This window comes from Tachypleus tridentatus, chromosome 9, assembly GCF_004210375.1.
Source record: "Tachypleus tridentatus isolate NWPU-2018 chromosome 9, ASM421037v1, whole genome shotgun sequence".
NCBI classification, from domain to species: domain Eukaryota; kingdom Metazoa; phylum Arthropoda; class Merostomata; order Xiphosura; family Limulidae; genus Tachypleus; species Tachypleus tridentatus.
Genome location: NC_134833.1, coordinates 44,160,348 through 44,183,411, shown reverse-complemented (window position 1 = coordinate 44,183,411; position 23,064 = coordinate 44,160,348). Strand labels below are relative to the sequence as shown.

Sequence of the window (23,064 nt, the reverse complement as noted above, 5' to 3'; positions counted from 1 at the left end):
TTCAGCTGTAAGGACGTTATAATGTGACGGTCAATCCCACTATTCATTGGTGGTGTAGGCTAGTTGCCTTCCATTTACTCTTACACAACCAAATTATGGACGGCTACCGCAAATAGCCCTCGAGTAGCTTTGCACGAAATGAAAACCAAACCCAGTTTAATCAAGTGTTAATCACACAATCTAGTGCTTACATTATACTATAATATATCACTTGATAGTTAAGAAAGCAGCAGTTCTAATGCCCTTTCAACTGTGTTTTATATCTTCTAGCTATCATCCTTAGACGTACAAACTAATGATAAACTAGACGCTGTATCTACTGACACATGAGTCGGCAACTCGGAACGTGTGGCTCTTTGAGAAATTACGTGTGACTAAATATTTCCAGAAGTACGTAAATACAGTGGTACCTCGGTTCTCGAACTTAATCCGTTCAAGAAGGCTGTTCGAAAACCGAATCCATTTTTCCCATAAGAAATACTGTAAATTAAATTAATCTGTTACAGATCTCCAAAAATTACGCATTATGAAGCATTTGTGGAAACCTCATGGCTTTGAATATCTTTCCTAATAAAACAGCCTGTGCTTGTCAGTCAGTCAGCACCACAGCTCCAAGAGGAAAGAACCTTGAAACTTTGCATGCTTAATAAGGAAATTTTGAGGATGTGCACCTGGATTTTTTTTTTTTTAAATGTGTTTAATTTTGTTGGCCTGTAATTTTGCTCTATAGCCCATAGTCCAAAAATCAACATGAGTATGTATTGTCATCTGTTGTTTGGTACAAACAAATTGTTAGGGAATGAGATTTTAACATTAACAACACTCAGCTAAAAAAATGTATAAAAGTGTTAGAATTCATATTATCATCAGAAATGATTGTATTTAAAACTTTGCTCATTTGTATTTCTAATTCTCATATTTATAAAAAAAATCTTTTTTTAATGAAAGTTGTTATTATCTGTGCAGCAAAAAAAAGGAAAAAGAAGTAAGGTCAAATTTGTTTTTTGCTGCTCGAGTAATACTGACTTTCATTAAAAACAGATTTAAAAAGAAACTGAAGGAGGTACGAGTGATACAAAGCTTTCTTCAATCATTTTACAAAAAAACATATCTGAATGAACAATGCACCTGTGAGTTTCACCAAAAAGTAAGAGGAAAGGAAATGCCTACTCAGAAAGTGTATAACAAAAGGTAAGTGATATTTTCCATCACCTTTATCTAGCCCCTAATAAATATTGTTTTAAAATTGATAATGTAAGTAAATTAATATGCAAGATTATACACAGACTTTTATCTTTGTTAAACTACTTTTATTTGCATGCTTTTGACTCTCTTACAATGGCCTTCATCATACAGGGATATACTAAACGATAAAAACTTTGTTGACTATGGAACTCTCTTTTAAAATAGATATCTGAGCAAAGGTTGTAGCAGTAACTGACATCTGGGATTAAACTTATTAAATACATAGAATTATAATGAATATAGAAAATAAATAAATTTCTTCAATATAATAAACACAAGGAAAATACAATTAAACATATCATGTAGAGAAAAAAGTAATTTTTTTCTACTTCAAATGATAAATTATAAAACTAAAGATTTAATTTTACATTAAAATCACATTGTTAGTATGTTTATGCATGTTTCTAAATATTGCGTGATTTTAAATTACTGTGTAAGTTAAACAGTTTGTCTAGCTGAGAGTGTGATTACACTAATTAAATAAAGGGCTGAACAAGAGTTTAGGAGTTGTTCTGTACAAAGTTTTTTAAAAAATAATGTTTAAAAACTGTTGTTGTTTGTCATTTTTTAAAATAAGCCACACATAAAAACAAGTTTAAGAAAAATGCACATAAAAGTGTTAGAATTCATATTATTGACAGAAAGGATTATATTCAAATGTTTTTTCATGCTAATTTCATATTCGTAAAATACTTGAAAACAGTATGTCTCTCTTTTAAGTATCAATATCTTCATTTATTTGACATGTCTTGTTGCATGAAAAGCAGAATTTTGATGTTTTGTGTTTAAAAGCTAAAAATAGTTGAATAAACTTATGAAAATATACAGGGTGTTTAGAAAGTCGCTGTGCAGTTTTATAATCATATACATATATAAGTGCACAGTGACTTTCCAAACACCCTGTAGCATTTGAGCTCACAGACATTTTTTTCATTACTGATTGTTGCCTGATGAAGATAAAACAGTTTTGCTGGTTCTTTGCTGACTGGTATTTATAGTTAATTTTTACAGCATCATTTTAGCCCTTTCTGTATAGCTGCTTCAACAAATAATGAAAATAAAAAAGTCTGCATATATTTTAATAAGTTTTAATTTTTTCAGTTAAACACTTAAATATGTCATATACTATAGACACATATAGATATTAAGTAAATATTTATGATGAAAAAGAAACCTACTTTTAACATATAATCATAATCAAAATGTAAGTTTCACCTTCATTCTTCTATGTTGTATCAGGGCTTTCAGTTTGTTTTCCTAACAATCACAGAGGATTAAGGTAAAACCAACCTTTTATTACATCTATGCCAAGATGGCCTGCTACAATTTTTGGGACAATATGTGGAAATTTACCTTCTAATTCAAAACCTTAGTTGTAAATTTTGTGAAATATACACACACATATATATTTTTTACTTTACTTGTACAGTATGAATTTTATTTCTTTCCTATGTAATCAAGAAGGTTCTAATGTACTTAAATATATTTTTTGTCATCTATAATGCATTTTTGAAAGCTTCCTATTCTTTTTTTTGGATACCTAAATCTAAACAAGAAACTAAGACTTATTCAAGTAGGTTTCAAATTTTTGCTGAAGTGTGAAAGAGATTGAGTACTTGATGATTACTGCCAATCTTTATCTTACAATTATTGTATCTTTTTACCAAACACTTACACAAATAAGTCAAATTTCCAAATAACTGACTGGAAAGATGCATTTCTTAAAACTATCTGCAAGAAAAGTCTAAAATAATAATTTTTAAAGATCATCAAATGAAAAATTATCTACCTTAATCATTACTGCTTCTTACTTATTTTCTATGACTTCAGTGTTATAAGTGAAATGTATACATTTGAACTTTTTTAATAGTTTGGGTTACAGGTGGTCTGGTGTAAATATTTTATCAAGTTAATGTTTGATTTTTGTGGTGTTGTTACTGTAACAAAATAGGTTTTTTTAACCTTATAATTAGTTGTCAGCTCTAAAAACATATTCTACCATGTACTTTTTCTGATATTGTTTTAGTTAAGAGAGAGAAACTTGCACAGTCATAGACCTCGCCCTTGTTACATCTGCTTCATTCCCTAAGTTAAAATGGAAACTATTACTTTTAATACCTAGAATACAGGTATTTATAGCTAGTATGAAATAAATATTAAGTTACTCTTTATTTTTTCTGGAATTACTGCATGCTATAAACAGCCAAACCTAATATTTTTCAAATCTCCCAATTATTTAGATCTCTTTCATACAGCTGTGTTTTATCACAGAAGGTCAGTTTTGTATAAGTATAAAGTCAGATTATTAACAGCCAAATTGCAATTGTGCTGAGCTTACATTTTGCATAAGGAATTTTTTATTTAAGTTGTCCTATCTAACCTAATATATTTTTTGATTTTTATATATTAGTTAAATTTATGACAATAAATAAACAATATACTTAGAAAAACAAGAAAAGTGGGTCTTAATGTGGGTCTTGTACATTTTTTCAAGGTTTTACTCTTACAGTCTCAATAAAGGTTAGATCTGCTTTTTTGTAGGGGTTTTGAAATATTTTATATAATTTTATTTATTTCAAGTGTGAAATTTAGAACACAAAATATTAACATACATTAAAAATACAGTGCTTTAAAACTGTTGTACTTTAACTGGTTTGTAATTAAGCTATAAAAGTATCTGTTAGAAAGTTCAGTAAATTAAAATCTCTTTCTTTTGGCCATGAATAGTCTAATGGCAAATGCCAGAGAAAATTATTGAGATTCTTTGAAAGACAGGATGGAATAGAAGGGCAGGGCACATGGATTTGACTTCCTAACTTGTATCTCAATAAAGTGAGAAGACTGGAGTATAAATGTCCTTTTTCATTTCAACAGTATCTATACCATAAATCCATAGTTTCATAAGATCATATATAGCGGTTGAAAGAATATCTCAAATGGGAAATTCAAAGCCATGAAATACAGAGAAGTCAATACTGAGAATTTCTTTAAATAATTACTTTTAAAATTAAGAAATTAAACTAAGTTAATATTAACACTTATATTGTAAACTTGATTTTGATACCTAGTTTATTGAAAGATTTTGATAATAAAGTGGTTTAATTAAATTTTGATGTTAAGTGTAAATGTTTGAGATGTGTGCATATGGTTAATGGACAATGGAGACAAGCCCATACTTATAAATACAGCTATGAATGAACCTTTTTAAAAATTATATCAGACTACAGACGTCCAGTATAAAAGAGGATCCAAAACTATCATTAGTAACTGTAGTAATGTGTTAAGAAAAACCGAAGTGGTCAAGATATAAGGAGAGTAGACACAACATGTAACATAAAATTAGAACAATATCTGTAAGAGATGAAGTGTAGTGTGCATACTTGCAGTGAACACTGAATAGTCATCTTTTGCTGAATTCATTAATTGATCAACAGATCTTCCCCCCCCCCTCAAGATAACTTCATGTCAACAAACTCACTTGAGATTCCATTTATACTGTTTAAACCTAATGTTTCTTACTTAATGTGCTGAAATGCACTGTATCATTTCAACAGCAGTTACAAAATAACTGAAAGTAGCATACCTCTCTCACTAATATTTTAGTTAATAAAAACTAAAAAGAAAATGACCAAAATTAATGAAAACAGTATGTTAATGAAACAAAGTAAAACAAAAAAAACTAGTGACATTGAAAACTGGATTCTGTTTAGGAAACATTTTTCAATATTTTATCCATTGTTACTGTTGGAAAACTAATAAGCTTATTGTAATATTCTGTAGGTGTATTCTACAAGGGCATAAATAGTAATAACTGAAAGCACATTGAGTGTAACAGAGGAAAAAATAAAGTGCATATAGTATAGACTTGCCATTTGCTTCATCAGTGGCAGTTATTATTTCATTTAAAAAGAATAGTTTTACTTATTTACTTCCATCTTTTAAATTCTGAGTTTATCAAACCTGAAAGAAAATGTAAATGGAAAAATGTCTGTGAAAAATGTAGTGCACACACACACAGAGTAAATAGAAATACCTAATATTTCATTTTGTTTCATGCTCAAGCAACATAAGTTTGCTTATGGGAAGTTCCAGAATGAGATGTTTTCCAATGATGATATTCTTTGATTCAAGTTCAAATGTAAAAACAATTTCTGTTTGTTGTCAAAAATGTTCCACAAAGTGCTGGAATGCTATTCCAGGTACCAAAATAAATGTCAGAATGGTAGTCTTATGGGGCTGTAAAACTGTGTACCTAACAAGAAATGTTGGATTTGACTATAATGATTAGTGCTTATCACAGGTCTGGGCATTCTCCTTGAATATAGGGGAATCTAATACCCAAGATATCATCTGGCCTACTGATGAAGGATATTGTTGTTAACATTCTTGCACAGTGTGCAGCATTACATAGAATAATGAAGAAGTAAAACCAGCTACAATAAAATAAACTTATTGATTTACTGGACCTTTTGCTATATACAAAGCTGTATAGATTTAGAATAAGTAAAGAAATTTAAAAATTTCATACATTATGATAAGGAAGTCGAATATAATAGTGTGTCTGTATATCAGACTTTTATTTCATTTGAAAATCAAGTTTATTAAACTGACCTACATTACAACTCCAATTACCCATCAGATATTTGACTTGCCATATTGATAGGCATTAGTCTAATTATTATTCCTTCTTGTCAAACTACAGTTTTAATGTTTTTATAGAATAACACAATAATCTCTTCTATTGCTTTATTATGTGCAAAATATATTTTTTTTAAGAGATAAAATCTTATGTTTAAATGCATGCTGTATTTTTTGTACACCAGAGTTTACTTTATTGTTTCTAAAGTTTTATAGGAATAACTGTTTAGTCATGCAAGCTAGTGTTATTGTTGAATAGGACTTAATAAACAAGAATAAAATTATTTTGAGCATTTTTTCTCCAAATTTATGTGCAAAATATTTTTTTTTTAAGAGATAAAATCTTATGTTTAAATGCATGCTGTATTTTTTGTACACCAGAGTTTACTTTATTGTTTCTAAAGTTTTATAGGAATAACTGTTTAGTCATGCAAGCTAGTGTTATTGTTGAATAGGACTTAATAAACAAGAATAAAATTATTTTGAGCATTTTTCTCCACGGTGTATTGAATTATTTACATTTAGTATTTTCTGGATGTTAATTTTCTTTATGATAATGTGTTTAATCCCAAATATTTTTTTATTGCTCACTCTTTACATTAATATTGATTTTGGCCAGCATTTAATTTAATTGTAAGCCATTTTGTGTACAAGATTGCAAAATGATAGAACAGTAAATATTCATCATCCTCTGTAGTTTTGTATCTGTGAAACAAATTTATCTGTGGCATTTTTATTCCTTCAGTTTTGAAATATGAGCCTAACAATAAGACTGCTCAGGAATTTTATCCACTTCTTGAAAAAAAACTAAAACTAGGTAAGATCTTACACCTTAAATTAAGACAGAGTTTTTTGAAATAGTTATGATTTTTTTCTAGATGTTTTTTATGTTAATGTTTTGTAAGTACAAAATATGTTAAACATGCAGTGATCATTACAATGATGTTTGTGGCTTTGCTGTATCAGTGCTTGAAATGTTGAATCTGAATTTTGTGGTTATATCAACATTTATATTATCAACTAAATATTCTGTTTCTACCTTTCACCACAATTTTTTTTGTCATTTGTCTTATGTGCCTAAATTTTAAAGAAACATTTCCATTTTCTGGTAGATTTTAGAAATCCTTGTTGATTATTGTATAGTTTGAAATAACATTGTACTCAAGAAAGAAGTTGCTTCAAAATTAAGTTGTTAATATTAAAGCCAGAAGGCTCAACTCATCCAGTTGATAGTTTAGTGAAGTAAACAAAAACAAAAATTTTTCTATTGTATGTATGATTCCTCAGAGTTTTCTCTATTAGCAGTCTGTAATTTTTATTTGGCTATTGACACTTCTGAGCTTTGAGAGAAATGTTAATTTTTTGAACTGTTTAAGTGTGAACAATGAAAGTTATTGTTTATTAGATTTTATAATGAAGATATCAGTCACTTGACTTTAATATTTTATTCTAGAAAGTTCATTATTAAAGTGAGAATGTTGGTGTACATTTAATGTTTTAAAAATTACTCTTTTTATTTGCCAGTAGTCTTGTTTGGTTGGGCAAAATTAATATTCTCCTTTAAGTTAGTGAAAGGCATGAATTTGATTATTGGAAATGATATCAAATAATGAAATAAGTGGAAATATAAATGAATAATGTGAAATTCCAAACAAATTCATGTGTAATAATATAGTTAATCATCTTTGCTGTATTAGTATTTTTCTGTATTCATGTAATGTTTGTTACATGTTTTTACATTGAACTTTATACTTTCCAGTTAAGGAATCAAAAATGTCAACTGAATAGTTTGTACACTTTTCTAAAGAAATTGGGAAAATATTTGTAATTGTCAACCTCTTGCAGTTTTTTCCAAAAGCATAGAGAGAATAAGTAAGAATAAAAATGAGCTACTAAAAGTACATAATCACAACAGTAAAATGTTAAATGTTGCAAATATTACTGAAATATTCTTCTTTCACATTTTAGCAAATTATGGAATTGTATAAGTATATATTACATAAATTCTTAAGTATTACATTCTTCTAATTTAAACACATTTCTTAAGTGTTAGTTACTATGGAGTTGAACATATAAAAGCTTTAGCTTGTTCTTAAATGGCAAACAGTGATTTCCTGTTCAAGAGATTTTTGATAAAATATCTCAGTCTCCAAATATTGGTTGTTTATTTTCTCTTGTATACTCATAGAAAATAAAAATACACTACCTCACATTTTGTCAAATTTGCTTCATAAATAAAACAAATTGTACATTGTTTATTTGACGCTTCTTTAAAACATCAATGCAATAATAAAAAAAATACTTTGAATCATCTCTATTTATCAAAATTGCCTGAATAATTGAAGTAAAGGAAAATTGAACTAAATTTAGTTCTTGTTTAATATCGTGTGTTTCTTCTATTTGCCTCAGTTGTGTCTGTTATGTATTGCCTTATGAATTGACAAAACTGTCTGACTTGATTTTGAGATATAGCTGTCTGTTCTTCTCTCAGTGCTGTTCCGAATTGTTGTTGCATTTCTGTGGAGTGTGGATGCTGAGGCAAACACCTGTTTGGTAAATCACATATAAATTCTATGGGGTTCTTGTCTAGGCTCTTTACTGGCAAGGAAAAGACTAATCCGACTATTCTTCAGAAACTATATAGATACAAGTCATGTATAGTCTGGCAATGTAATGCTGAAAAATTGTATCAAGTGCAACTTGGTACAGAAAAGACAGAACCACTGGTTGAAGAATTTCATTCTGATATCTTGGAAAATTCAAATTTTCCTCAGTAAATTGAAGCTCTCTTTGGTGATGTTCAGGAATATTGGCCCATACCATTATGCTGGTGTCTCCCCATCTGTCTGCTTGCTGTACATATGGAGCAGCATATTTTTCATTTTACTTCATGTGCATCCTTTGTCTTCCATTGGCATTGAAACACTGAACCTTTTCTAAACAATAAAATGACCACCATCCACCATTGCAGTATCCATTAAAGACAGATCTGACACTATTTAATAGGGTTCTTTCAGTGTGAAGTTCAGCTCCCAACATGTTGCAGAAGATTCCAGAGGGTTCTAGCACTCACAGACCTGTTTTGTGCTCCAGTGGTGACAGCAGATGTCTGTGCAGAGGACTCGAACCATTTGCACACATGCACCAGTTGGATCCATTGGCCTTGATAAGGGATAGTCACGTAAAGTATTCCTGGTCTTGGGCATTCTGCTGAACTTCCTGTATTGTTATGCTGATGGTGTAAACATCTGTTTGTCGAATGGTGGACATTCAATACCCTGGCTATGGCTCTGATTCTTTGACCAGTTTAGAACATACAAAGAGTTCTAACTCTTTATAATAACTGAGTCAGTCATGGTATCATCATTGAATGCTGTTAATTTAACTGTTTTTGGTTACTTTATTAATTAGTTGGGTCACACTATTTTGAGTTGTAGTCACTGGAATTTATACACTTTATTTCAGTGGTGCACAAACTTTTTGAGTCAGGGACCACAAACAGACTTCTCATAACCATTGGGGGCCACAAAAAAGTGAAGATTAAAATCGTCTCACAGTTGTTTCACACAATATGGACATCACATTTAAGAACACACAAATAACGATTACATCAAAGTTTGCACATTATTCTAAGAAATGATACGTCAACTGTCACAAAGTCAGTGCGATGGATGGTGCTGCATGTCATCTACAAGCTTAGAAATGTCTAGCTTGATGTTTGACATTGAAAGACACAAGACTGCTTCCAGATAATCATCAGTCAGCTGATTGCAAGTGTTGTTTTTGTTCAGTTTCATATGCAAGAAAGCCTGTTCGCAGCAGTACATGCTGGTGTGGACAAGTGTGTTCTCTTTCAGATTACCAAATGTATCAGGCAACGTTTTGTAGAAGTCAAGCAAACTGTTTTCTCGGTAAATAGCTTGCAGTTCATCAGATGCCTGGAGATCAGTAAGTTCGAGCTAATATTCTGCTGACAAGTCATCCATTGACACACTGAACGGATCATCAGAAAGTTTCATCAACAATCTGCATTGGTCAAAGTCATGTAACCGTGAGTTGAAGGATTGAATCAAAGTATCTAGCTTCCCAACATAAACATGTGTGTCAATGTCCTGACTCTTCTGTAGTTGTGACTGAAAAGTAGGAAAGTGCACGAATTTGCCTGATGCTGCTTGCTGACAGACAAGCTGATTTTAGCCTTGCAACTTCAAATTCAGATCATTCAAGTGTTGTGTCATGTCGACGAAAAAGGTCAAATCAGCTTGCCATGCTGGATCAGTCATGGAAATCACTTCTGTGTTTTTGTTCTAGCTTCTGAGGAATTATATCACCTCATTAATCAACTCCCAGAATCTTCCGAGCATTTTCCCTCAACTCAGCCAGCGTACTTCACAGTGATACACAAGGTTACCATAGTCTGAATCAATTTCTTCAAGAAGACTTTGAAACTGACAGTGATTGAGCCCTCGTGATTTGATGAAATTAATGGTTTTCGTCACTAATGCCATCAGTGCCTGAAAACCAAGTTCTTTACTGCACATGTTCTGTTGGTGAATAATACAGTGCAACTTCACCAACTGTCTGTTCTGCTTTCCTCGATGCATCATCAACAGTGCTACCAGCCCGCTACTTTCTCCAGTCATGGCTGGTACTCCATCAGTTGTCACACTTACCAGTTTCATGAAATCCAATGAAACACTACTACACAGTCGTACTGTCTCCTTGAATAGAGCAGACCCAGTTGTCTGACCCTTCATGGAACCCATGCGGATTAGTTCCTCTGTGATATCAAACGATGACGACACACCACAAACAAAAACTAGTAGCTATGTTGTTGAACTGATGTCAGTTGATTCATCTGCTGCCAAAGAGAAGTAGACAAAGTTGGCTGCTTTATTTGTAAGCTGCCTTGTCATGTCTGCTGAGAGGTGTGAAATTTTTTGTTGAACTGTCATACGATTCAAAGCCACCGTCTGTAGCTTGCAAACCGCTTCCGGAGACAACTTTTCCAATGCAGTAATCATACATTGCTTGACAAAATCACTATCAGTGAACGGTCAGCCAGATTTCACTATCATCAACGAAATATCACATCTGACTTCACATGCTGCACCTAAATTAAATTGTTGCTATACAGTTCATATGTAAAGCATTATTTACTGTCTGTATGGTATTTGTGTTCTGCTTCATCTTAATTTTCAGCGATTATATTGTGGAAAGCCATTTTTATGTAAATTGATTCTACTAACTTATTTTGAAATGCTTCATAAACAAGCTATTTAAAATTTGAAAATGAATATAAAATTCATTCTATTATTGGATCATCTTTTGCTGCCAAGTTGTATAAGTCTTAGGGAATTACACCCCTCATCAATAGCTGTAGACAAGATTGTATATATAATATATATATTTTTTCAGTTAACTTTTACTCGCCACAGAGAGCTTGTAATTGTATGGTATTTGAAAAATGTGTAGCATTGATATTTATAATTATTTAGCAGAAAAGCTGTTTAAAATATTGAAAATAAATATGCAGCCCAATGTATCATTCTCTTCACTATTTGTCACTTAGTTATATCACCAAATCCAAAGAATGATAGTTCATTGTATTAACTTATGATGTAACAAGTCAATCCAGTTACTCACTTTTACATTCTTAAAGAAAATAAAAATACTATTAAAATATATTTAATAATTGTTAATATGTGTATTCCTTAATTTTATATTGAGTTTTTCATAAAACAAGTGCAAATGCTACACATTATCAATACCATACATACTATTCACTTGACTACATTTACATTTCAATTGTTTGTGTATCTTAGATCACTAAATATTTATTTTATTTGCACCTTTTATGGTCAAAATTTGCTTGATCTGTTGATTTAACTTTCTATTGTCTAAATCTCACTTTTTTTAAAGTCTCCTCACATTAGTGATGATTTTAGGGTTTGTTTCAGAGGATTGAACACATCATTAATTCAAGAATATCCTTTTACATTCTTTGAAAGCTTCTAGGAAGAATACAGTTGCTTTTTTTTTTAATTTAACTGTAGTCGTACTTCAATCTGGAAAATGCAGCTGATTTATGTCTAACTTTCACAAAAGTTGTATAGGTTGTTCCAGTGACCTCTACAGCATTCATCTTTCTAGTGGTATATTCTTAGTTACACTTGAGTAATTGGACTGTACCATCACTAAGACAGATAACTATTCAACCAAATGCATTCTTGCTTTTTGGATAAGAAAATTGTTTTATGATGGTTCTTTTACCTCAGCATATATGGATAATATACTTGATTTAGTTTGTGGTATGCTATAATTATCATGAAATCCACCCTTCTCAAGCTTTGCACAAAATGTCAATGCCTGAACCAGAATTAAACACCTTTAACTTCACCATACAAATAACAGAACCATAGTGAAGTACCTGATACCTTGAAATGCCAAATTGCTAACTTACCAACAAAGAACTTCGTCTTGCTTTTAAGTATCTTGAGCAAAATATATGAATCTCTACTCAACCCCATGCAAACAGGACTGGTGACTCAAGTTTGTTTGGCTCAAGCTGACTATTGTGTTCCACAGACCTGATATGGCTCTGTTATCTCAATGTGATAAGAACTGCAGCAGATATATGTATCTCTCATTTGGATTTGAATAAAATAATGTGAAAGAGGAAACAAAAAGCCTTTTCATAAATTGCAAACAACAGTGAAACCAGACAATTACAGTTCTAGGGCTTTTTTTATTTGGTAGACCATAGACTGAAAAAGTAAGTGAATTTGAGAATACATTTTATCAAGCTGGAGCTAAATAATTAAACTGAACAAATAAAAAATATTTTGCATTTGAATATTTCATCACCAGTAGCATATAAATTACCATTTCTGTCTTGAAGGAAACAAATGATGTAACTTTCTTGTTGAGATGTATAAAATATTTTAAATTTTGGTGATTTTTTATAAATTTATCTTTATAAACACTATTTATAGAGGTTGAACGAAGAGAATGTCGCTACAGCTGGGAAGCAGATGACGATGAATATTCTACTGTTTCTGAAGACTCAAGTGATCACTTTTCAAGTGCAAAGAGTGGAGATAGTGATAGTTTTATGTCAAGGTAAATATGAATTACAGAAGTATACTATAGTCCTGCTTTCCTAATATAATCTTACTAAACAGTACTCTCTGTCTGCGATTTTGTAAACAGGATAGACTCATTTTTATTGAAGTCTTATGTCACATTATGATGTGAGTGTTCCTTGTAATTTCTAGAAAAAATGCTTATAAAAGAAAAATCAAGACAAGAAGTTATAAACTGTTGTCCAAAATTGTCCTTACAGGAAACTAAAAAACTGACCCAATAAAGAAAATATTGTGGAAAAGCAACAGAATTATCAAAAACAAAAATTCTGCTAAGATACTTACTTCCACTCACAAAGATAGCTATTCTTGTTAAGTGCTGTTCTCTGTATGCAATATTTTTCTTCTGTCTCCTATTGGAACTGAAAAATTCCAACATGTCTCTCTTGCAAATCATCATGTGTTACTTCACCAATATGTGATGTGACTTTTTTCTCCTGTACAGAACCATCACTTCCTATTTGGCAGCTCTTTTATTTAGAGGTACTTTTTTTGTTTAATGATTTACATTTGACTAAAGTTCCCTCACAAAATGGTTTTCTTTGGTTTAGTTTTCATTCAGACAGTTTCTTTACTTTAAAAGTTTATTAGTGGGTTCCAGTTGCATAATCCTTTTTCACCATATGAATTTAGTAGACTCTTCTTCACTATGAATTTTGAAGTTTACATTACCACTTTGGGGGATGCACCAGTAACTAGTGTCCTTTCTTAAGCCTCAGGTGCAGGTGACCTGATGGTGGATTTATCCACTGAAAGTTTAAATGTTACTTGGGCCAGCCTTTGTCCATGGACTTCACCCAAGTTTTTCCCGAACATGCGGAGCCTGTTCTGATTTATGAGGAGCTTGATTGCTAACATGATCTTTTTGGATATTGTTTCTTGGATATGTGATGTTTAATCACTTTCTCCTATTTCTTTCACTTTCTCATTTCTCCTTTCCCCGTTTTCTTTCTTCCTCCTCAGGATCCTGTGACCAGTCAGCTTCTGTTGGAAGTGGTTTGGGAATTGTTGTCTCGTCAGACCATAGAACCTGTTCCTCATCTTGCAACAAGTTTATATTTCTGACTTTGTTGTTGTTCTCAAAAAAATTGTGATTGGAAGCTGATGATAGGTGACCAGTCAGCTTCTGTTGGAAGTGGTTTGGGAATTATTGTCTCATCAGACCATAGAACCTGTTCCTCATCTTGCAGCAAGTTTGTATTTCTAACTTTGTTCTTGTTTTCAAGAAAAATTGTGATTGGAAGCTGATTATAGGTTTATCTTATTTCAGTAACTTTGTTTACCTACCCCAATTTAATATGGAGTCTTTTGTCATCCTGAGGTTGGCATTTTCTATGGGCTTATAGATGATCATAATGAATGTTGCCAAACCTAATCTTTGTTTTTTTTTCTCAGGTGATATATAAATTTTGAGCTCTGTTTTTCAGGCTTGCTTTGGATCCTTATATTTTCTGTCAGGTAGTCTGGGCATTTGATCAACATCTTCACATTTTGAGGATGCATTTTCACAATTACATGGACGACTGGCTACTTCTGGCTCATTTCAAATTGGGAGTTGGCCACCCATAAATTACACATCTCACCTTTTTCCTTTCTTCTTATCTCTGTTGTCCATTGGGAGAAATTTAACAATCAGGCATGTGTACCATACCCAATACATTTGTCTCTCATTATTTCCAGCATTTCACAATTTGTTTCTTCATCTGGTTTCATCACCCATCTGTGGCTGTTATTCAGACTGTGGTGTAACTCTGATTGGTAAGTTTCTATTCATACTATTTTTCCTGGGGCCTTCTCTTCATTCATCATAATATAAATCCTGCTTCCCTTATGTTGAGTGGTGCTTGTCCAGGTATTCTTTAACTTGAAATCTGCAATGTACAGCCATGCTCATTCATGCTTTATATTTCACAGTGCTCTCCATTGAGATGGGATGTTCCACAAGATCATCAGTAGCGGAATAACTTTGCGATGTTTACTTAAAAAACATGTACATCCTGCACTGTACCACCTATGGACAGCATGGGTAGAACAGAAGGGGATTGCTGCCTGTAGTAAATAGCTTGGTATGTTTTGTTTTGTTTTTCAAAATATGGTTTTATTGCCACTCATTGCAGTATTTCTGGTGATGATGTTCCTCCTTTCTTCTAATGGAGTGAGGAGTCAATACTACTCTCCAGTTTCAAGCTGCTGAGGTGGAGGAACCCTCCTGAATGGGTTCCAAACAAAGATGGCTATAACCATTCAGTGCACAGTGAGATGGTGTTTTGCACATGTAGATGACATAATGTCCTCCTCTTTGTGATATACAGTTACAAAGAAGTGTTATATCTAAGACAAATGCAGTTTACCACCTTTATTGGAACCCTTTATCCCTCCACAATAGGGTTATGGGTGGCTTTGATCAGTGTCAGACTCATTTACTTTGGCTGGCACAAGTCTGGAGGCCCTATATATATTATGCACCTAATTTAAGACCCACCAGATGCTACCCCATAATGATGATCTTCTGTCCTTGTATTCTTTATATTGAGGTCATTCATCAGAAGGAAAATCCAATCTGTCATTTTGAGTGCATCATATTTTGACATTTCTCTTTTTAGAGCCATTAGCCACAATGGGATCAAAGTCATGGACTCCTGCAACATTGGCAAACGTTTTTCATACAGGAGAAGGCTTCTTCTATACCTGATAACTCTCTGTTGTGAATAATTTTAGTTGCAAAAAATGCCATTTTTTAGTTATGAATTCTTTTAAACTTAAGTCATACAAGGTTGGATTGACATTAAATTAAATAAAAACTGTGCACAAAGTGAAACATAAAGATATAAAATCTTTTGTTATGTTATATTACACAAACACAGTAGAACCATCACATTGTATTGGTTCTTCCTTAAATCTATTCTGGCAATATCTTGCAACAGATTGTGCAAAATCAAGATCATGTTTCAAACCAGATTGTTTTAACAAAAATGAAATCTAAAAATTGGTTTTCTAAATTTGAAATTACAGATTATTTAAATTCCATGATTTTTGGCTTCCAGGAAACCTCTTATTTACCCAGAATGACCTATGCTACTCACGTCTTGTGATTCTCATTACAACACAAGTTTTGTTGCATTTCTAGACATCACCTAAACAACCATCAAAGAATACTGTTGTTGTTGTCATTATGCAGCATGTAATGTTAAGCAATGTTCTCTCCAGGCAGTAACAGATTTTATCTACTTCTGAGAACAACAAGATTAACCTAATGATTTTCACAACCACAAATGTGAAACCTGTACATATTCAGACCAGAAAATGAATTGCGAATGAATTTGATAATACTACAAGAACATAGAAACCAATGGTATATTCAAATATAGCAGTATACTATTCATATTAAAAGTTTGTGAACTCTTGTAACTTTTAACTATTTTAAGTGCCTTCTTGCAGAGTCTTTATTTCAATGTGCTCCTTTAGCAGATTGTTACTGGATCAATACTGAAGTTTAATAAGCTCTGTATATATCAATAAAACCTCTTTTCATTGCTTGATCTCATACTGATAGTACTTATTGTAGACTTCAGCTGCCTGCTACCTTTATTACCATGATACTAGTTTGTTTACATGGTTAATTCATAACTGGCTGTTTTTCTATAGGAGGAAAAAACATATCTTTACTTGCTTTATCCTACCACATACATAATTTTTAATTTTAGCTAATATTTATGGTTTGGTAGGTTAGGTATTGGAATTAAAATAAAAGTCAATTTGTAAATTACCCTTATGAGCAGAATGAAGCTTTCCTCTTCAAACTGGGAAGTTTTAAAAAGGAAATGTTATCAGAACATATTGGTTGGATAAGATTTAGATTTGGATGCAAGAAGTATGCTTGATTGATGCTTAAGTGACAAGGATTCTCTCTGTAAAGGGTGTATTGAACATGAATAATCACCTTAGTTTTTACAGATCATTAAATGGTGAAGGTATTAGAAAGGGTGAAAGAACTAACTGATCCAGTTCTGTGAGAGATGCCAGGAGAATAGTGATTATTGTATTTGAGTTTCTTGCTAAAATTAAATTTTGGTTATTGCCACGTAAAAGTTATATACAATGAATGAATTTAACTCAATTTGAAAATACCAAGTTTATGAAAATATGCTATTGAATTAATTTACATACCAGCTTCTGTTACTCTCAACTCTATTATAGTAAATTATTGCTTTGGCTTGAGTGTAGTAACCTTGTAATATCTGTACCATAAGGTTGCTTGAGTCTGTATTTCTGTTTCTTTGTCTGTGAAAGAAAATGTTTTACTTCTAATTTGAGCTGAGCAACTGTCTTAACTGATATAATCAATTGTGTATGAGCATTGCTTACATTGTTTAGTTTTATATAAAATATCCAGTATATGATTAAATTGGTTAATGTCTTGAAATTAATTAGCTAATTTAAATTAATATTACTGATTATTCCATATATCCAGTAATTAAAATTATGATTAAAGCGATTAATGTTAAGAAAATAATCAACTAATCAAAGTTAGATTTACTGATTACTGTTTTCAGTTATTCAAACTATTGAAGTGAGTCAAACATTTCTATTATATTTTATGTTTGTTAAACATGTAACTGTACAATGGGTTTTGTTCTTCCATCCATAGGTATTAAGACCAGATGTTTAGTAGTACAAGTTTGTTCTGTTTGTTATAGCCATCCTATATGAAAATAATCTTTTTTTTTTTTGCCATATTGGAAGAATAATCAATTATTGAACCCTACTATGGATTGAGTACAAATTCCACTAATAACTTTTATTTATGTCTGATACATCCCCTGCTAGCACAGCAGTAAGTCTACTGATTTACAATGCTAAAATCAGGGGTTTGATTCCCCTTGGTAGACTCAGCAGATAGCCCAATGTGACTTTGCTGTAAGAAAAACACACACACACGTCTGATACTATTATTACCATTAAGCTTTCAGGGGTATAACATGCACTGTAGGGATTTTAAAACACTTTATATGATTAATTTTCTCATTTGTATGAGTTTGACAGCAGTTTTAATGCTCTCCTCCCATTGATAATGCTTTAGTGTTTACTCCTCAAACTTTGTTCACCATTCCAGCAAAGTTAACCATATAGTGGTTAACATGTCAAACTAAATCTTAAGGTATTTGGTCCACTGCTGTAAAAGTAAGATCCACTCTTTATTCAAATTGTATGAGTTTGATAGTCATTTCAATTCATCAGTAACTTTGGAGGAAATTGGAAACATTTCATAATAACATTAAATATTGTAAAGTGTGGAAATTTCTATTTTTTGAGACATTCTAACAGTCAAAAGTGAAACTAAGTTTCATGCAGTGTCTAAAGCCAATTCTAAAATGCCATTTATAGTGAATGTATTTTTTCTAGTTAACATAATTGTTACATTTAATATTGGTAATATTTCTTAATTAAATCACTATTACTTCCTGCAATATAAAAGTAAAATACCAAGGGACCATAATATTTTAACTGTAAATATGTGTAAAGGTCCCCTTGAGATGGATTCCTGTATATGATGAGGGGATCTCCCAGAAAATGTACTGTAGTATAAGTTTACCTTCTCTGGGATCTGAACATCCACCCACATGTTTGCCATGCATGGTGACCTGTGAAGAGGAGAAGAGGATCCTGGTGGTTGAGGAGCCCAATGCTCCACACTACTGTGGTCTTGAATTCCTTGGGGTGACTCCTCCAAGGTCAATTGGCTGGTCCACTTGGACTAGGTTCAACCAAGTACCAGTATTGGATATTCTCAACAGGTGTTGTGGACAATGTGTTTGGGTGTAGTGCTCATAAAACACTGGCATTGCTCCATTGTTTTTGTTTTGCATTACAGTGCATCCCCTCATAGGGCTTCATGGTAGGTAGGAACAGTGGGCACTGAAATTTTCTTATTTTATTATGGATATCCCCATTCATGAACAAAAAAAAAAAATGAAAAACAGATTATCAGAAAATAACTGTTACATAGTCACCATCAAAATTGGACCCAAACCTTGATTTCTCATTCTGCATTCATTATCTGAGAAATCATTAGGGCAGATGTCCCTCTTTTTCATTCAAAAGGGATTAGAAAGGCTTGCTGGCTCTCTTAAGTCAGTAAGGTGGCTGTGCTCAGGAGATATTTCAGGTGAAAACGTCACTACAGCACACTAGACTCTGCTTGAATTCAAAGAACATTGGGAATATACCCATTGAGGTTACTCCCCATGCTACCTTGAATTCCTTAAAAGGAGTTCATGTTGAGAGAGACTTGAAGAACATTCATGAGTCAGATATTCCCAAGGCATTTTGCACTGGGTGGACTGCATTTGGCCTATTCATATATGATCCTCTGGCTCAGGACAAGTGCTATACCCCTCAGGTGTGCCTTGTATTTTAATTGTGGCAACATATACTATTTTTTAATGGTGGTTGCTCTTCACTTGATTATTTGTATTTGTACCTTCACCAGCTCCTTTATTTTTCTCATATGGAATTCTAGCTATGGGGGAGTAGAGGTACAGTATTACCTGTATTAGAAGTTAACATTTTCTAACACTGAAAATATTAAAGATTGTGCCATTAGGGTAGAGGGAGCTAACTGTGCTAGTATAGAGGGTACAATGGGATTGGTGGAGTGTGGTCACATGGTCAGCAAATGTTGCTGCAATAATGCAAAAAAATTAGGTTATAAACGACTGTTGCACTTTTAAAAAGTTTACCACTGCTTAGGGTGCAAATGAAAGATGAGGTTGCTATGGGTTAGAGAATTACATTGGAAGTACACTTTCAGTGTTAGAAAATATTAACTTTTGCAACTGGTTAGAATATATGTTTACACTTTAAACTAATCCTATTTGAAAATATATGAAAAAAAGAACTAATGTTTTGTGCTTCCATAGGATGCAAGCATAATCACTTCTTTTTGTGCATCCTGACCCTATTATCTTCATATTTTAAGCTAAGAGGTATGTAAATGAGCATAATGTGTGGAGGAAGTTATTATTATTAAACTTGTTTATAACACCTTTCAAATAACATTGTTCTTGGTGAGTCAGTGGAAAGCTGGAGGACTTCAGTATGGTAAAACAATTAAAATATTTTTGTAAACTAGTCATAAGAAACTTAATAATGTGTTATTTTCACTACAAGTCATGTCACAATAAATGTATTTGTTTCAAGCTAACAACAAAGGTTGTTTACAAAGTGTTATCTTTGTGCTTAGTTTTTTGTTGAAATTGTAGCTGCTTGTATATTTCAATATATTACAGGAAAATTATTCATAAGTTTTTGAAATTCGATATTAATTCATCCATCTTTATATGTGCTAAACAATAAATCTGATGAAAAAGTTAAAAATAAAAATGTTTGTTTTTTGTGGAAACTTCACACAAAAAAGAGAGTTTTTCTATCAGTAAATTGAAAGAAATACTTTGAAGATAGAAGGTGGAATGGTAAAAAGCATAAAGAGAGTTTGAGTATATGTGTGTGTGTATTTGGTTTATATATTTTTTTGCTTTTCTGTGTTGGTATTATGTACATACATTATTTTATTGGAATATGTCAAATAAATTGATTTAAATAGAACATCTCCTAATCACTTCTTATAGAAATGGCTACTGTAAAAAAACATTCATTTTAGTAGTTGTGTTTTTCTTGCATTCAGTAAAATGGCAAGGAAAAATCCCTGCATCAACTTATTGGTTTTAATAGAAGGGAACTAGTATTACTTTAGTGTGAAAAACATTCACAATAGCTTATGTAGGTCCACTTTTCAACGAGCACAAGTTTAGTAGGAATTTAATTATATGCAAATCTTTATTCTTTATCTAATTGAAAAGGTATTTGAGACTGTTACTGTTAAAACTAACACTTTGAGCTGGAGGTTATTCAGTTTGTGTTGATATATATTAGTACTTAATTATTTCATACTTGCTAAGAAGTTCCATGTCATAGTAAGCTAAGAATTGAGGTTTTAAGTTTACGTGTAGTCAGTTCAGATACATTAGTGATAGGAAAATGTATGGACTAAAACTACTTGTTTCAAAATGTGCAAAATAATTTGGTACAGGTACTAATAAAGACACGTGTATTTAAGCCTTTTTGAATCAGAAGAGTGTTTGAGGTTGTTCAGCTTCTCATGAAGAGTTTATTTTTTCATCTTTACAATTTTTATGCAAAACTATGCAAAGAGTTATTTGTGTATAGCCATTTTTAGTTCTGATTAGAAAGACTAAAATGAGGAATCTTGTCAACAATACCCACTGTCAGCTTTTTGGCTACTCTCTCTAAATGAATAATGAATGGGATTTAGCCAATGGATAGAATTAGATATCTTGTGTCATGTCTGAATTTTTCTTATTTTGGTTTTGTGAAATGATTGTATCATTATAGTATTATCCTAACTTGTGGTTCTTTACAGTTTCTTCCAGTTTTACCTGTTTATATCATTATGCATGGAAAACGAGGATACTAGGAAAGTGAACTAAGAATGTATAATAGTTCTTACAATAATGGTTGAAATTCGTTATTATTTCCTTTGTTTTAGATATTATTATGGATATTGAAAGGTTTTATATGTTAAAAGTTATGCATATTATTATTATTTGTCTTTCTTAGTGATCAAGATAGTGAAGAAATTACAGGCATGAGTTCAGAAAAAGGTTGTAATGAAGTGATTAAAAAAAGTGATGTGGGTGAGAAGAACATTTTTTCGCATAATATTGAGTAAGGTGTTAAATTTTTTAATTACATACAAGAGGGAATAAGCCAGTTGTATGAGCTGTGTATATAATTTTATTGTATTGCTTACATTACTATCCTGTTATTGAACTATTTTACACAAAGCATGACTTTACCTTCATCTGTTGTTTTGTATTTTCCAGTTGACTCACAATGTAAATAAATATCATGTGTCCCAGTTTCTCAAGTTTAGTATCTATACTGACTTCCTATCAACATACAGACTTATAGCAATAATACTATGTGGATAATGAAACTTTATAATGTAGTGTGTTACTTGTGATAGTTTACTGCACTATGTTCAAGAAATAAAATTGATGATAGTGGTACTCACTAATCAATTAATACATGCCTCATACAACACACACACAAGGAGAGAAAAGGAATGGGTGTGTGCTAGCTTTATACATTTTTCAAACACTGCACTATTGTATCATGCTAATACAAAAAACAATTTTGCCACAATTGCAGATTTCCCAGTGTGACACTGCTCTAAAGTAAAACTTCTTACTTGATGAATTGACTAAATACCACCATGCAATCTCCGTAATATTTGTTTTTAAAATATTTAGTAATCCCACACTAATTTCCTGTAATTCAAAAAAATGGATAGTTGAATAATGAAAATATTGTTTTACTACTACCAATAAGGGTAATAGTGTTTTTATTTAAAGCATATCTTAGTTGCAATTAGAAATGATGGAGTAGTTAGTAAGAAAAATTTTTTTAGTTATTGGAATAAAATAAAGATAAAAGTAATAATCAATACAGATTTCTGTCATCAGAATATTTTAATTACTTAATACACTTGTAAAGCAGTAAATTTAATTTAACTGTTTTAATAATTATTTTATTTCATCAACACAATAAAAATATGTTTCATGTTTACAAACATTCCAATTCATTAAAACAGTAGTGTACCTACTAAAACGTAAGCCCAGCACAGTTAGAGTGCTTGACTTGCAGTCTGAAGGTTGCAGGTTCAAATCTGCATTTTCAGCCATTTGGGACTTATAATTTTATGGTCAATTCCACTATTTGTTGGTAAAAGAGTAGCCCAAGAGTTAGAAGTAAGTGGTGATGACTAGCTGCCTTTCCTTTAGTCTTTATTTTTAAATTAGGAATGGCTAGCACAGATATAGCCTTCATGTGGTTTTGAACAAAATTCAAAACAAACCAAATTACTAAAAAGTAAAAACTGTAAATTTAAACAAAAGACCAAAGATCAACAAGATACCTTTATTAAGCCTTAAGCAATCTCCAGTTGTGTTTGTTT

The 23,064-nt window shown here is 31.8% G+C and overlaps 1 long non-coding RNA gene across 1 annotated transcript; it reads left to right on the top strand.

The window, feature by feature from the left end:
• Positions 1–602: 602 nt before the first annotated feature.
• Positions 603–21,969, top strand: LOC143225165 (uncharacterized). The gene is made up of 5 exons (XR_013013661.1): positions 603–754; positions 1,042–1,191; positions 6,629–6,700; positions 12,879–13,005; positions 21,666–21,969. It is a non-coding gene; the product is annotated as an uncharacterized LOC143225165 (long non-coding RNA).
• The last annotated feature ends 1,095 nt before the right edge of the window (positions 21,970–23,064 follow it).